General features: G+C 38.1%; 1 long non-coding RNA gene across 1 annotated transcript in view; it reads left to right on the top strand.

Moving 5' to 3' along the window:
* The window catches only part of LOC144078443 (uncharacterized), a 45,194-nt gene that overhangs the window by 13,011 nt on the left and 17,255 nt on the right, over positions 1 to 14,928 (top strand). The window contains exon 3 of the long non-coding RNA XR_013301208.1: positions 882 to 982. This is a non-coding gene — a long non-coding RNA (uncharacterized LOC144078443). The remainder of the gene's footprint in view (positions 1 to 881; positions 983 to 14,928) is intronic.

Here is a 14,928-nt window from a genome sequence, read left to right as displayed (position 1 = left end):
GTTTTAAACATTCGATATTTATCCTTGCAGCGCCTTTAATCACCAACACGGTGCATCATTTATTCATGCTGAAATGTGAATATTGGATTTTTGGGATGCATGCAAGGAAAGGAGCTTTGTGTGTGAGTGTGTGTGTGAAAGAGAGAGAGATGCGTGCGCTTAATGCATCTTCTTGAATGCATAAAGCTTTAACTTTTAACAACAATATTGTAAGCACAGGAAACACTCGATTGGAAAGCTTGGCGTTGGCCTTCATCGTCAATGAGATCATGTTTGTGTTTGTTTATTTATTGTGGTGGAAACAAGTCTTGAGTCTGATCCAACTGGAGACACATTTTTAATAGCGACACCATGATTTGACCATTGTGAAATTCTCAACTCAATAATGTAACTCTCCGACATACTGATTGGGAAGAAACGTCGCTATTTATTTTTTCAGTGGGTATATCCATCATTCAGAGTCTGATATAATTTAATTTTTATTTTATTTAAGATGCTGGAGATATCTGTAAAAAATGTCCTCATGCTTTCCTCACATTCTGAAAACCTCAGAACAAGTTATATATAATATATATCATAAACAACAGTCGAGTGAAAATTGGCCAGTGGGTCACAAGGTGAAGACCCCCGATCAAGGTGGCCTAAAATCAAATGTGCAGAAAATAGTATGATCTAGTGCAACAATTTATATAATGTACCATTTTTATTGTTTTTTTTTGGTCACAAATGACAAGCCATTTTATCCCAGAACCCGAATATATAAGTAGTTCATTTAATTTTCTTGCTTATGTTTTAGAATCAATGTTTAATCAAATACCAGAATTAATTTAACTCTTGATTGAAATTCTTAGGAAGTTTTTATTTTATATTCTCCTATCCAGAAATTGAAGCACCAGCAACTTTGTCCATGTTTGTCGAAGAAGAAAATATGGCCGCCCCCACTCTGCAAAATTCTCACCCATCTGTTGGTTACCTTCAAAGGGTGAGTACTTGTACTTTATAATAGTGGTATTTTGTAGTCTTTGTTTTTGGGTGCTTTTGTTGGTGACAGATTGTCCTTGAACAGATCGACTCCCTTCGTGTTATCTTTTCCTGCCGATGCACAGGTGACCATAATCGAGTCGACTTCAATGAATCGACGAAATTGTTGATTTGTTGTCGTAGTCGACTTTATTTTGGTTTTATAATTACGATGGACGAATGTTAAGCACAATTCTGAGATTTCAATCCCATGTGGAGTTTGCATGTTGTCATTGTGACTGTGTGGGTTTTCTCTGGGTACTCCAATTTCCTCCCACAACAGCGATTGGTTGTTCATCTCATTGTTCGTCTAATTGCCAGGCAACCAGTTCAATATTTTCCGCCTAATGCCCACAGTTGGCTGGGATCAGCTCTAGCACCCTCAAAACCCTTGTGAGAGTAAGCGGTGTGGAAAATAAATGAATAATTCTGCATTTCATTTCCAACTGTGCATGGTTAGTTAAGATAAGGAACCGATTGTGTTCCATTTTGGAGGTTCTCACAATATATGAAAGTTGCTGGTGGTTACGTCAATCCAGGTCAGTGATCCATCACTGTCAAAGCATGTATGGATCAGAAGGTGCATCGATGTCACCCAGTGCCTTTTGTATGTGTCTGGAGGAGATCTCATTCGTATATAGATGCGGCAACACGTATGGGAATCGAGGAAATGGATTACGCATGTACGGTGCTGGCCATCACGCTGACTGAATAGAGTTTACCTATAAATCTCATCGGGAGCTAGTAGTGCACTTGTGTCTAGAGGGGGAAACACCTGTCAATATGCTCTGATATGCTTTCATACTGGGTGAGGTAGCTTTTTCCTATTAACGGTTTTATAAAGTCCTCTGAGGGCCCTACTAAGTTTAGGTACCTTTATGCATCCATTTGTTAAAGCCGGTAATATGAACGTGATCCCATCTGACTTGTGGTAAATAAATGAGGGACACCCCGGATCGGTGGCAGGTCGCCTTACAAAACATTCTGCGCTCTCAGTCTTGTGGACAGTAAAGAGGTTTTCGAGCAGGCTTTCCCAAATTGTGGTATGCGAATCAATCACTGCACATGTACAGTTCATACAAGTTAAGAGCTTAAAATGATGGATTCAAAAGAACTTAACTCTCTTGGAGCCTATGTTGAAAATTTAAGAATGATGTTGCAAAGTCGTATAACTATGCGTTAGATCTCCGTGGCGATAAACGGTGGTCGAAGGCACAAAAAAGCATAATGAAGGTACAGCACCTTCCGAGCCAATGGCAGGCCACCTAGATAGCCAATGGGAGAGCAACGCTATAATGCCAATTTCCAAAAGTAATCCAGGATACGGAAAATAGTTTTTGTTTGTTTGCGTTTTGTATCTTGAATTTCTTTCATATCCCGAGTCAAAATGTTCCGAATGAGCTGTTTCATAACCTGAATACTCAATATTATTTGTATGACGTATATCTTTTGATGACCAGTTTTTACCTATGCTTTCACCCAGAGCAGTTTGCATTGGACCCTCAAATGGAGTCATTTTATGCTCTGGGATCCATATGTTGGCCAACCTTGCTTGTCTCTAAAAATCAAAATGCCTTTCAAATTGACTTACGCTTACTGCGTAGAAGCTTGTTTATGTGCATTGGGTGGGCCCTTCTATACAAATGAGGCTTGCCTATATATGCCGATGTTATGCAAAAATAATGAGGCCATTAGTGGTTCAAGCCAAATAGCCCAAACAAAGCAATCGGCGTCTCTAATCACGTCAAATTCATCTGCAAACGTGTACCACTGGGAGGCTCAGGTGGGCTATGGGGAGGGGGTGTCGATGGCAACTTGTACCACTGCCACCTCACCTGGGCCAACAGAGAACGACAACAAGAGCGTCCGCTCGGGTTAATGTCTCGCTATTGATCCCGGCAAAAGCACCGCCATCGAAAATGAATTACCGCGGCTCCGCGCGGCAGCGAATCCGTCATTGGCGCTCAGCCAGGCGGCCGCAGAAGCGCTCGTTGCACGGCCGCGCGGAGCCAAGTGGAACGGCTTGATGGATGGAAACTCTCGTGGCAGTCGCCTCGTAAAAGACACGCTAAAAGCACACGGCAATTTTGCTTTTTCCAGGTTATTTACGTAGATTGGAACGCGGCGTGGTCAGTTAGAAAGTCATCATTATTGTGTATGTGCATGAAAACCACTTTTGATTCGAGATGAGTACAAAAAAATGAAACGACTTCTAGTTTTCGCATTAAAACTACGGCGTCATTTTATTTAAACTAAGCTTTATTAGGTTTTCAAATGAGTAATCACGTGTTTTTCTTTTTATCAGCCCAGTATAGTCTTTTAAAATAATTTATATCATGTTCTCATGTGTTTAAGTTCTCCCACAAATAAATAAAATCAAATAAATATGTAAAACGTCTTTAGTGTTACTTTTTAATTGGATGTCTAACATTTTTTTTTGTTATTTAAATCGTCAGGGAAAATAATTATAAATAGTTTTTCTTTTTTTTTCTTTTTTTTATTCTTATCCATAATTTTGTAAAATACTAATGTAAAATTACACACAGTCATCTTAATATTTAGTTTTGATTCACGCCACACAGAAGCAATAATTGAACAAAAAAGCAACATTAAATTCTAGCTACACTGCAATGAGTATATTTAATTTAAAAACGTTTAGATCCTGAAGTCTTCTTTTTTTATTATTTTTGAACTCTCAGAGCATTTTGTTGTTATCTTAAAGCACTGCTGTCGTTTGCTGATCACATAATCAATAATGAACCCTGCAGCAGCCTTTTTCGATCAATACATTTCTGAAGGTTCGATAGCGCTGTAAAAATGCACACTGCGGTTAAAATTGAAAAAAAAAGTCACACATTGCATGAGGATACGACTATGAATAAATGCAAAATCAAACACGTCATTAAATATGAACCCCCAAAACATGTTGATAAAACATATTTCCGATTTTTCATGCATTCTCCTATCATAAGTATATATATTTTTAGTAGTATCTTCTCTGTAGTCTATATAATTCCCCTCCATGTGGACACGTTAATCTTTTCATGGCTTTTTGAGAGACTTACTGCTGATGCATTACACCTAATTTATTCCAAAGTATATTTACTATTGGCAAAAGTTAAGTAGCAGTGTTTAGTCATGTGCCATTGATCACCAGGATAGGAACACACACACACACACACACACACACACACACACACACACACACACACACACACACACACACACACACACACACACACACACACACACACCACACACACACACACGCGCATTGCTCTTTACTGGTTATCCTGATAACATATTTTGAAAACAATTTCAAAGAAAAAAAATACATGATCTTAACAGTTGGTTTCCTGGACTTTATTCTCTTACGCAAACTTTTCACATGCACTCAGCAGCCCCAATCGATGCTCTAATGTTTGTTTAAGATTCTAGCCTTGCACATTTTTATCATTTTTTTGTTGGTGTTGATTATTAATTCTAGGTATTTTAAAGCAAAATGGGAGCGAGAGGGAGGAAGAGGCCTATAATGGCCTTCGGCATTGAATGGCGATGTTTGTGGAACGTTTGGCTGCAGTTTGTTAAGGAATTAGTGTTGTTGCCATAGATTATTATTTAGGCGCATTTGCATTTGAAAAGCAGTGGCCGGCAATAGAGGAGTGAGTTTGATCAATAGCCCCGGTGCACGATCGATCCATCTGCAGGATGATCGATCCAATTGGCTGGGTTTGCGTCTTTTCTTTTTTTAAAGCAGGCATAGGAAATTAAGGGGTGGCTGGAAAAATGCAATTTGCATGATGCCGAGAGGAAATGCATAAAGAGCTATGGGTGTCTGTGTGTGTTTTAAAATATATATTTTTGCCTCAAAAGGCCTCCTTGAGCTCACTAAGGTTTGAAAGAAATCCCCAATTTGATGAATATTTTTGCTAATTGTTTTAGAGAGCGTCATAAAAAGTCATTCCGAGCCATAATAACTCATTTAAAATTGAGGTTTGGCTATACATTCAATTATATTTTCTTTGGTGTTATTTTGAGCTATGCATTTTGCTGTATTTTTTTAATTCACTCACTTGCTACTAGTAAATGTGTTGTTTTTAAATACATAATTTGTTGTTTTTGGTTCATTAAATAATATTTAAATTGACAAGATTTTAACATTGGAAATTCCAAAGATTGCCCGTTAAAGTGGTGCATATTTCTATTTATGTTAGATGGATGGTGACAAGATGTTAATGAAAGAAATAAACATGAGTCAGTTGTGCTCCTCAATCAGTGGGTGGCACTAATATACTAATCACACACACACGCGCGCGTGCACACACACATTCAATAGATTATTGATCTGATTGCAGGTTGGATTACAGAATATTGCACGGATTATTGTGGTTCATTTTTTTTGAGACACCTTTCACGATATTCACGATAGTGAAATACACGAGATATTTAGTTGTCATATTGCTCTCATTTTAGGAGATTACAAAAAATTAACTAAAGAAAATATTTTGTAATTCATATTTTTAAATATGTACACGGTTGCTCCATTTAGCATGCAGAAGTAAAAGGTGATAAATGTCGTATAGTCTGTGAGGAAAAATCAAGTAGTGATGTTAAGATAAAATACATTGTATTGATTGACTAAAGCACTGTATAGCAAATATATCGTGTAAATAAATAACGTGAAATTTGGATCATAAAGAAAATAATGACATGTTTATGTGACCAGAATAAAGAATATAGAGACACACACACAGGCCACAATAATAGGTACACCAGGTTGCACCACCAGACAACAACAAATGTATAAAAAAAAAAAAAAGACAGAATAATTATTTACAGATTTTAGTGGATTTTGCAAGTGGTCCAAATAGTGTCTATTGAGTATGAACATTTTATCGATGGATCAATAGATTTAATTTGCAGTCAGCTCAAGTCAAGGTTATTTATTTAGTTTAAATCAGAAAAAGATCCTGAAGTGCTTCACAGTTGAAATTATAATGTTCAAGAAAAAAATGAACCCTTTAAATGACATTCCTTCAACTATTTTGGCAGCCATTGACAGAGCTAGACTTTCAATTTTGAATGGCTGGCAGTGAATAGTCGCCGTCACCCTTCACAGTCAAAATTATTTGGACGTCTAGTTACTACAGTGATATAGAAACAGACACTGAATGATGACCATTCATTATAAACCAATTGGATGTCCATCTTTGTAATGGTAAGCAAGGAGTTAATGGAGTGTTATTAGGGGTCATAACTGGAGGGTATTTATGCTTATATATTATTGAGACCGTAATAATTGGACTTCACATTTTGGCTCATGTAGGCCTCATTTGACCCAAAATGTATGTGGATGCCAGTTCTTTATGATTTTTCCTTTTTAGAAATAGCCACTTAAAGGGGAAACAGTGAATTAAATCAATAATAGCAATAAAAATATATCATAAAAAGCAAGTAATCCATTCAATGAAGAAATCATCTGATCTAAACCTCCACAATAGGCTACATAAGGTAATTGATAGATTAGATCAACCCAATGTAAAAAGTCTACACACCCCTGTTCAATTGTCAGTTTGTGGTATAGAAAAGAAAATACATCATGTGTGTCCTTTTACAATACAACAGTGTAATTAAATCTTTTCAAATGCAAGTCGTTGCATGTTGGTTAAAAAAAATGAAACAATAACAAGACTAGTATGCTTGCGTTAGTGTACATACCGTTTTATGACCCAAAACCTCACAATTAAAGCAATGTTGTACTTTAACCTAAAGCAGGGGTCTCCAAATTTTTTCACAAAGGGGCGCAGTGGGTGCAGGATTTTATTCCAACCAAACAAAACGACTCATTTTTCTTACCGATCCAGTGTCTTGCAAGATAACCAGTTGATTGCAGTCATGGGTTTCTTGCTTTTGCCGAAACCTGATTGGTTAAACTCCCTCTAAAAAACAAGACCCGACATTTTCCCAGGAGGACCAGTTTGGAGACCCCCGACCTAAAAAAAATAAAAAATAAAAAAATAAAAAGGTTTATTTAATTTCAGATTGATGACAATAATGGACAGTTCCAAATTCCAGTTACCGTATTTTCCGGACTATAGTTTGCACATTTTTTCATAGTTTGGCTGGGCCTGCAACCATACTCAAGTATGATTGATAAAGTTTTTTTTTTCCTCTGACCACCGAAAGCCTGCTATGTAATGTTTCTAACTCTATATTCTCTGAAAAACTGTTATGTCAACAGCTGCCTATTTATCCTGTTGTTCTCCATTCTACCATGGTTACTTAAACCAGTTTTTTCTTGGTTTTGGATGAAATAAAAAATCGTCCTCCCAAAAAAATGCGCCTTATAGTCCGAAAAATACGGTAGTCAAAATGAAAAACATCAGGAATAGCCTCCTAAAACACATGCAATGTGAGTTTGACGATGCTGTCTTCAGACTCTGCTTTGTAACAAATAAAATGTCTAAAATCACTCGTTTTGCTGATCGAGTTCTCCATAGACTTTGCTGTTTTTTGATTTGGATATGTTGGATTAAGCACGCTCATCCTCCAGCTATACATCCATTACACCTCATAGGTTGGAGCTTACGCTCTTTCGACATTGTAAAATGTGTGTATGATCCCGCCAGCTACTTAAGAGCATTATTCACGTTTCCTCTTCTGCAGCCTTCAGCCATCCCCTCCTCCCTACTCTTTAGTGCTAACGCTGGATTTATTAGGCTTAAGCAATAGCCCGCACTTCTTCCTCGAAGGGGATCACACGTTAAGTGTAGATCAAAAGATACACTGGAAACGCAAGGAATTATGCCCCGTGCACAACACTTAGTCCTTCACTTAAGTGGCTTCATTCTACGGCCAGCTTTTTTTAATCAGCCTTTTGTTTCACGCTACAATGTAATTCCTGCAAAGCAAAGCTATTTGTTATGCTCATGTAGGAAAAGGGTCACGGTGGGGAGAGAAGAAAAAAGAAGTGCAGATCAGCTTGGGAAGTTGTATGTGGTATGTGCGGGATGCAGAAAGAAAAGATGTATTTGAAAGTTGTTTATTTTTTTCATGATTATTCTTTGACATGAATCAGTGACACAGCTGCAGGGAAAGTGTCAGCTTTTTTCTCAAAACACCATCTTTTTTTCCCTTCTTTCTTCTTCTGGCACTGATATCAAATGCTCGCTTCAGCCTGCTGTTTCGCTTTCAGATGCGCCAGATCACACATTTTGTGTCAGGGGGCATTCCAGCTCCTATAAAGACCACCAAAGGTCAAAGGCATTTCTATTTATATTGAAAAACAACTGATGATGTTTATTTGCCATGTTTGGAAAAATAGGTGGGTGGTTATTTACAGGGTAGATATGATCATCTATCATATAACACTTTCTGAAAGAATTTTAAAAAAATAGATCTGTATTTGCAATTTAGGATGTTAAGACTGTTAAAGCAATATACTTTATATGAAAAAAACTATAGCTGAAAACAATTGTTTTGAACATAAACATGCACATACTGAACATCATCTCAGAGTGATTTGATTGCCAGGTTATTGTTTACGTGCGACATGAGAATAATACGCACATAAAAATTCAAAATTTTCCTGAAAAAAAAGCATAACCAGTTGCATAAAGTGCGAACTAAAAGTATGTGAACACATTAGAATTTCTGTCATTCATGGAATATGATTGGACCATCTAAATCTCAAGAATAAATGTCTGCTTAAATGAATGGCACACTGACAATTGTGCTTTTTGTATAATTGAAACAAACATGCAAAAACAATCACAGGACAGGCAAGAACAAGTAAGTGAACCTCCGGATTCTTTAAGAACTAATCAGGGTTAGGTGTGAGCTGACCTGGAGTCAAATCAATGAGATAAGATTGGATGTGTGGTTTAAAGCGGCGATGGCCACAAGAGAACACACCAGTTCAGAATATTTTCACGTCAATTAACACTGCCTGTTGTGTACCATGCCTCACTCAAAATAGACAAATGATGAATAATTGTTGACTTCATTATAAAGTTCATCTAACCTTAGACGTTTGATGGAGAAAATGAAAACCCTCAAAAATGATGTGACTTCACCATATTGTACGTGCTAACTGAAAGACTCATAAGGTACGTAGTAGTTAAGAAACCAACGGCGCACTTTATAGTTTCTGTACTCATTCAAGATGTTTTCTCTCAAAAAACAAGGTTAGCTGGAGACAGGGCAATCTGGGATACTTGCATTTTATTGGCTAAAATAGTATCTGCGTTTAAAAACAACAGCTATTTCGCCTACTTTGCGTTATTCTCCACTTTCACACATCAGAAAAACTAAAAAAAACTCAAATTAATTTTGTAGCCAACCCCCCACAACCCCTGATAAAATCAATTTCCTGTAAAAATGCGACTTCCACATGATGTACTCTTTCTCTCTCCATTTTGCAATTGATGTCCATTGACGCTCATATTCTAATGTGACTCCTAAACTGGAAAAACTCAAGTTTATGCTTTCAACATAACCAAATAAAAAAACAAAAAAGTATCAATTTTGAGTAAAATTCTTGTTGAGACGATTTCCAGATTTTCGTACTCCGTCATTTATCTTCAAAATGGCCTGAGCCAATCAAATCACTCTGAACGGCAATCTGTGAGTTTCCCACCATGACTCTACAATGGTGCGAAACATATCAGTCTGAATAAAATGTCCAATTGGCTTTTGCTTAATGAACCCCCCCACTGCCCAACCCATCCTTTAACCACCCACCCTGCTCCTAAGAGTGGAACTCCCACCCTCCACACCCGATAGAGCACCCGTTGCTAAGCGACAGAGGGAGAGATGGATTGAGAAGACACAGTCAATCAATTCTTCTGAGAAAGAAAAAAAAAAGAAGGGGAGGGGTTAGAGGAAGCTCAAAATGGTCTCCTCACAAGCATCCATCTTTGTTAGCGGCGGCGCACCTCCAAAGATAAATAAAATAAATGCATGTGCGCCGCCGTCCGACCTTTCGTCTGCGTCCGACCATTCCTCCTGGAATTTTTCCCTCACTACAGACGAGAGCGAGGATGTGGAGTTTAACACGGGCCTCGTTGCTCCAGCACGGTACGCCGCTCTCCATTAGTCACCGTAACCCACGCAAACATGCAGATGCCCTGCAATGTACCACATGCCTCTCTTCTTCTATGGTTGTGTGTGTGTGCTCGCTCAGCAGCGGGTGTTGAGCTCATCGACTGAGTATCGATCCCACCACTCACCTCCCTGCAGTCAGCTCTTGTCCTACATAGCATGCCCTGTCTGATTTCTCCCCTAATGGCTTTCATCCAGCTCCAATCTTTATTTAAACTGAAAAGTAGGAATTAGCACCCGCTTCTGTCCAAGTCTTTCCTCTTGCTTCGCGTTTTGCACCTGTTTTTGTTTGGCCGTGCATCATCATTCCGCAGGAGTCAAAAAAGCCGTGGCGATTGGTCGTCTTCTCGCTCCTAACGTGGTGTTTGCGGACACTTCATCGGGTTTACCTGCAAAAGCCTAATGAGATTCAATATGTGAGCCTTGTTACCGTTTCTCCCTTTCCGTAGATAAGGTTCCGTTTCAATGGAGGTTATCGCACGTTAGTAAATGACATTTTTTTTTAAAGCTAAGCATTGATGTTTTAACCCAGAAAGTTATTGTCACTTAAGAGCAAATGTACTTGTTTCAATGAACGTGACAAAATCAGAAATATTTTTGTATATAATTAGTAAAGAACACTTGAGTTTTTGCCATTATTTATTGACGTATGTTTTAGATTACTTCAGATGTCCAATTTAAATCCAATAGACATAATATATACACTGTTTAATACAACAGTACGTATACAATGTACAGCATTTAAGCTTATTTTTCATCTAGTCTTAAACATTAAATTTACTTGCTTTTTTGAAAATGTTATTTTATGCCTGAAGAAAATATTGACTAATTTCCCAATTTACAAGTTTTCTGAGATTGGCCTGTCATTCAGTCACTTTTGCTTTGACATGGAACCATTAACTTGTGGTTGGCACTTCTGCCTCGCAGTTCTAAGATCAAGGGTTCAATCCCGCATGTATAAATGTTAAGAAACTTCTCAAGCCACTGTACACAAGCACATTTTTAACATTTAACCCAGTGTTCCAAAGGTTGAATTCATATCTTGCAATCCTATTCCAATAGCCACTCTCATTTTCTACAGTTTTCTCCTTTAATTTGTCACCCGACCATGTGTAGAACGTAATTTGTTTTCTAGTTGTTTCCTACTTCATTTGTCTCTCCAGCTTTCTCTCTCTCCCTCTCCCTCTCTCTCGCTCTCTCTCGCTCTCTCTCGCGCGCCATAGACAATGCTCTGGGCAAAATCAATACTGCAAGGATCGGAAAAAGAACAAAAAAAAGAAAACCGAGTAGGAATATTTTTAGCCGCTTATTATATGGGCTTGTGAGGGGGGAAACCGTGATGGTGGGAAAGCTAAACCCCACCACGGTGATCGCCGGTTTGGGCGACTCAACGTCGACGAATGAGAGACGGGAAAGTCTAATGGAGATGGATCTGGTAGAGCTACAGATAAGATGGGCTAGAAAATCAGAGAGAAAATGTCGGAGAACCCACCGGCCACCAGATTAGGCATTCAAATGAGATTCTGAGATTTGATACCTGAGTTTCAGAAGTGATGTGCTTACAATAACAAAATAGAGTTCCTTTGACTCAAGAGTATTTTGGAAACATGATGAATCATTCTGCAATTTTTTAGGGAGTTATGGTTAGGGGTGTGACATATGTTTTTTTTCTCTCACCACCGACAGCCTGTTATGTTCTTTTTTAAGGCTATATTTATCTGAATAACTTGTTTTAACAGATGCCTATTTGGCCAGTTGTTCTCCATTTTACTATTGTTACTTTAATGTATTTTTCATCGAGGTTTCTGAGCTCTTCTTTAAGGTGCTTCCAAAAATCCGTCTTATACTCCAGTGCGACTTATATATATATATATATATATATATATATATATATATATATATATATATATATATATATATATATATATATATATATATATATATATATATATATATATATATAATATATATTCCCTCTTCATTATATATGTATTTATGGCTGGTGCGACATATACTCAGGGGCGATGTAGAGTCCAAAATATACGATAGTTTTCACTTATGATTAGAATTCCAAGAAATGCAATAGATTGGAAGACAAGATTTTCACGCAAATGTTGAGGTGTCAACATTTTGGCATTTAAATTGTTTTTTTTTTCAACAAGGGCTTCAATATTGGGTTCAAATCATTGCCTGCAATGTACCTGGATGGACACTTCCTCCATTTAGATAGCTTAATTCTGCTTTGGTGCATGTTGGCATTCAGTGAGGCCTACTGTCGGACTTCTCGGAGAGACTCCACATGATTGGCTGCCGAAGAAGAATGCGAGAAAGCCATTGATTTATCTATGGTATTAGGGGATCAATTAATCCCCATTGTGTGTGCCAGCACAGATAGCGTGATGTGTCTTATTCCTGCCGGCTCCCGATAAGAGTTGTCGGCTTCCCTCTCGGCCGTCACTTGCCTCCACCGGCAAGAAATCAAAAACGGCCATCGAAAAGGGATGAGGGCACGCCGAAGGGTCCCGGCGTTCTACGCCATCCCCCACACCTCAGGTAGAGGTTGGAGGGGCGGGCTGTCTAGTCGCGGCAAAGCATCGATATGAAAAGTCATCGGGGCAAAATAAATGACGCTCGTTTGGCGGGAGGAGACGTTGCTATGACGATAAAAAGGTGAGGGTGTAAGCAGATGTTATGGATGAGGAATGGCTATCTTCTCACTAAATTGGACTGTAACAATGCAATATTTTTATACTACTAGATCAGGGGTGTCAGACTCGGGTTGGTTCGCGGGCAGCTTTAACGTCAACTTGATTTCACATGGGCTGGACCATTTTAGATATAATATTTTATAATTATTTTTTTATAAATGGATTAAAAGAACTAGATTAAAATCCCTGAATATTCAGTTTTTTATAGATCTAAGACAATGTTTATTTTAGCATTTTTTTATATATTTTTTTAGATTTTATAAAATGATTTTTGAACTAAAAACACAGAAAAAAATGATTAAAAATTTACAATTATTGATTTAAAAGGGGGAAAATAAGGGCATTTAATATACATCTATACTCTTCATTTTAATTTGATCCTAAAACTGAAAATCGGCACTCATGATTTACTTTCCCGGGCCACACAAAATGATGCGGTGGGCCAGATTTGGCCCCCGGGCCGCCACTTTGACACGTGTACTAGATAGTATATGCAAACGGTTAAATTGTCCCATATGCTTGAATCTCAAATGAGTTTTTCCTGTTCAGTTCGGGCTGGAAAAAAATCTGAGAAAGAATTAAATACTTTGGAAGTATAACACAGTCGTACAAGCACAAATCACAGTATGTATTTATCCTACGATTACTAAAAGTGAGGCATGAAGATAATATTTTTTCTATATCAGTCATTAGAGGGTTCAGGAAATGCCCGTTAACATTGTTATAGTATGATTATTTATCGGTCTGTTTGTTATTGTTATTTGTGCACTTCCCTACTTATGTTGTTGACTACTTATTTATTTAATTCAATTCTCTGCATTTCGCACCGTCTTTAATATATACATATCTGATGCCTCTTGTCGCTGTGTGAAACACACCTAAATATTCATCTTCTGCAGTGCTTATCCTCGCGAGGATCACGGAGGGTTGCTGGAGCCTATCCCAGCCAAGTACGGATAGAAAGCGGGGTAAATCCTGTACCAGTTGCCAGCCAATCTCTGGGTACATATAGAGTAACTATTATTCACATTCACAATTCCACTTATGGGGAAATTTGAGTGTTCAACAGCCTTTGATGCTGTTTTGGGAATGTTGGAGGAAGCCGCAGTACCCGGAAAAAGCCAAACAGGCAGGGAGAAGTGTACACTGGTCTGGTATATCATGAGCTTTAGGCCCATTAGTCTATATTTTAATTTTGCGCATAGTAAAGAGCCCAGGATTTGTAGGGGGTACAAACTTGGTGAGCATTTAAAAATAGAGTATACCCTCTAAATAAAAGGCAAAAAGGAGTAACAAGATAGAAAGAATGACTTGGCAATTGAAAAGAGAAACTTTGAGAATTGTGAGTTAAATGTTCAAAATCATCCTGCCAGGTTAATTCACACTTTTCAATTTGAATGAGCCATTATTTTTCTTTTACTGTATTGTGTGCGCTCTCAATTGGACATCACTGCAGCAAAACACTCTCACGCAGTATGATTCAATAATAAGCCGCTGGAACGAGAGAAACCTTTCCCCATTGCAAACGTGCTCCAGATGCAGCTTTTCGGGGAAAATGGTTGGACTCTTTTGGCACTGGTGTGTAATGGGAATGGAGAGAGCTGATCAATAGGCGTATTGATCGTTGCCGGCTCGACTCTGGGGAATCGAGAGTGAGAATAGAGGGGGGGCCCGAGACGGAGGAGGTGTGGGGGTTGCTTGGCTCCAGGTTGAATTTTGAAGACGCTCTATTGCAGAGATGACAAATAGTCACTCTGAAAGGCAGGAGACAAAGACGCTGCTCTTTGAAACTTTGCTGCCTTTATGTATTTTTCCAAAATCAACAACACTTTAGGAGAGGACAGGACTCTTATTTTCTTTTGTGGCAATATTTTGCTTCAATCAATATATGGTGTTTTTGGTTTCAAGGCCAGGGCTTGTGTGTTTTGGGTCTTAAAACCCCTTAAGGCAAGGCAGGTGGCGTCTCACAATACATACATTGTGGATATATAGATATTGTTGTGGTTATTTTGGGCACTATTATAAATGTGCTTGAAATATTAATCATTATATGTGGAATATTAGTCAGTATATGTACGTATATGTGAAATATTAATCT

This window comes from Stigmatopora argus, chromosome 8 (genome assembly GCF_051989625.1).
Source record: "Stigmatopora argus isolate UIUO_Sarg chromosome 8, RoL_Sarg_1.0, whole genome shotgun sequence".
Lineage (NCBI taxonomy): Eukaryota > Metazoa > Chordata > Actinopteri > Syngnathiformes > Syngnathidae > Stigmatopora > Stigmatopora argus.
This window is presented reverse-complemented; position numbering and strand designations above follow the sequence as displayed.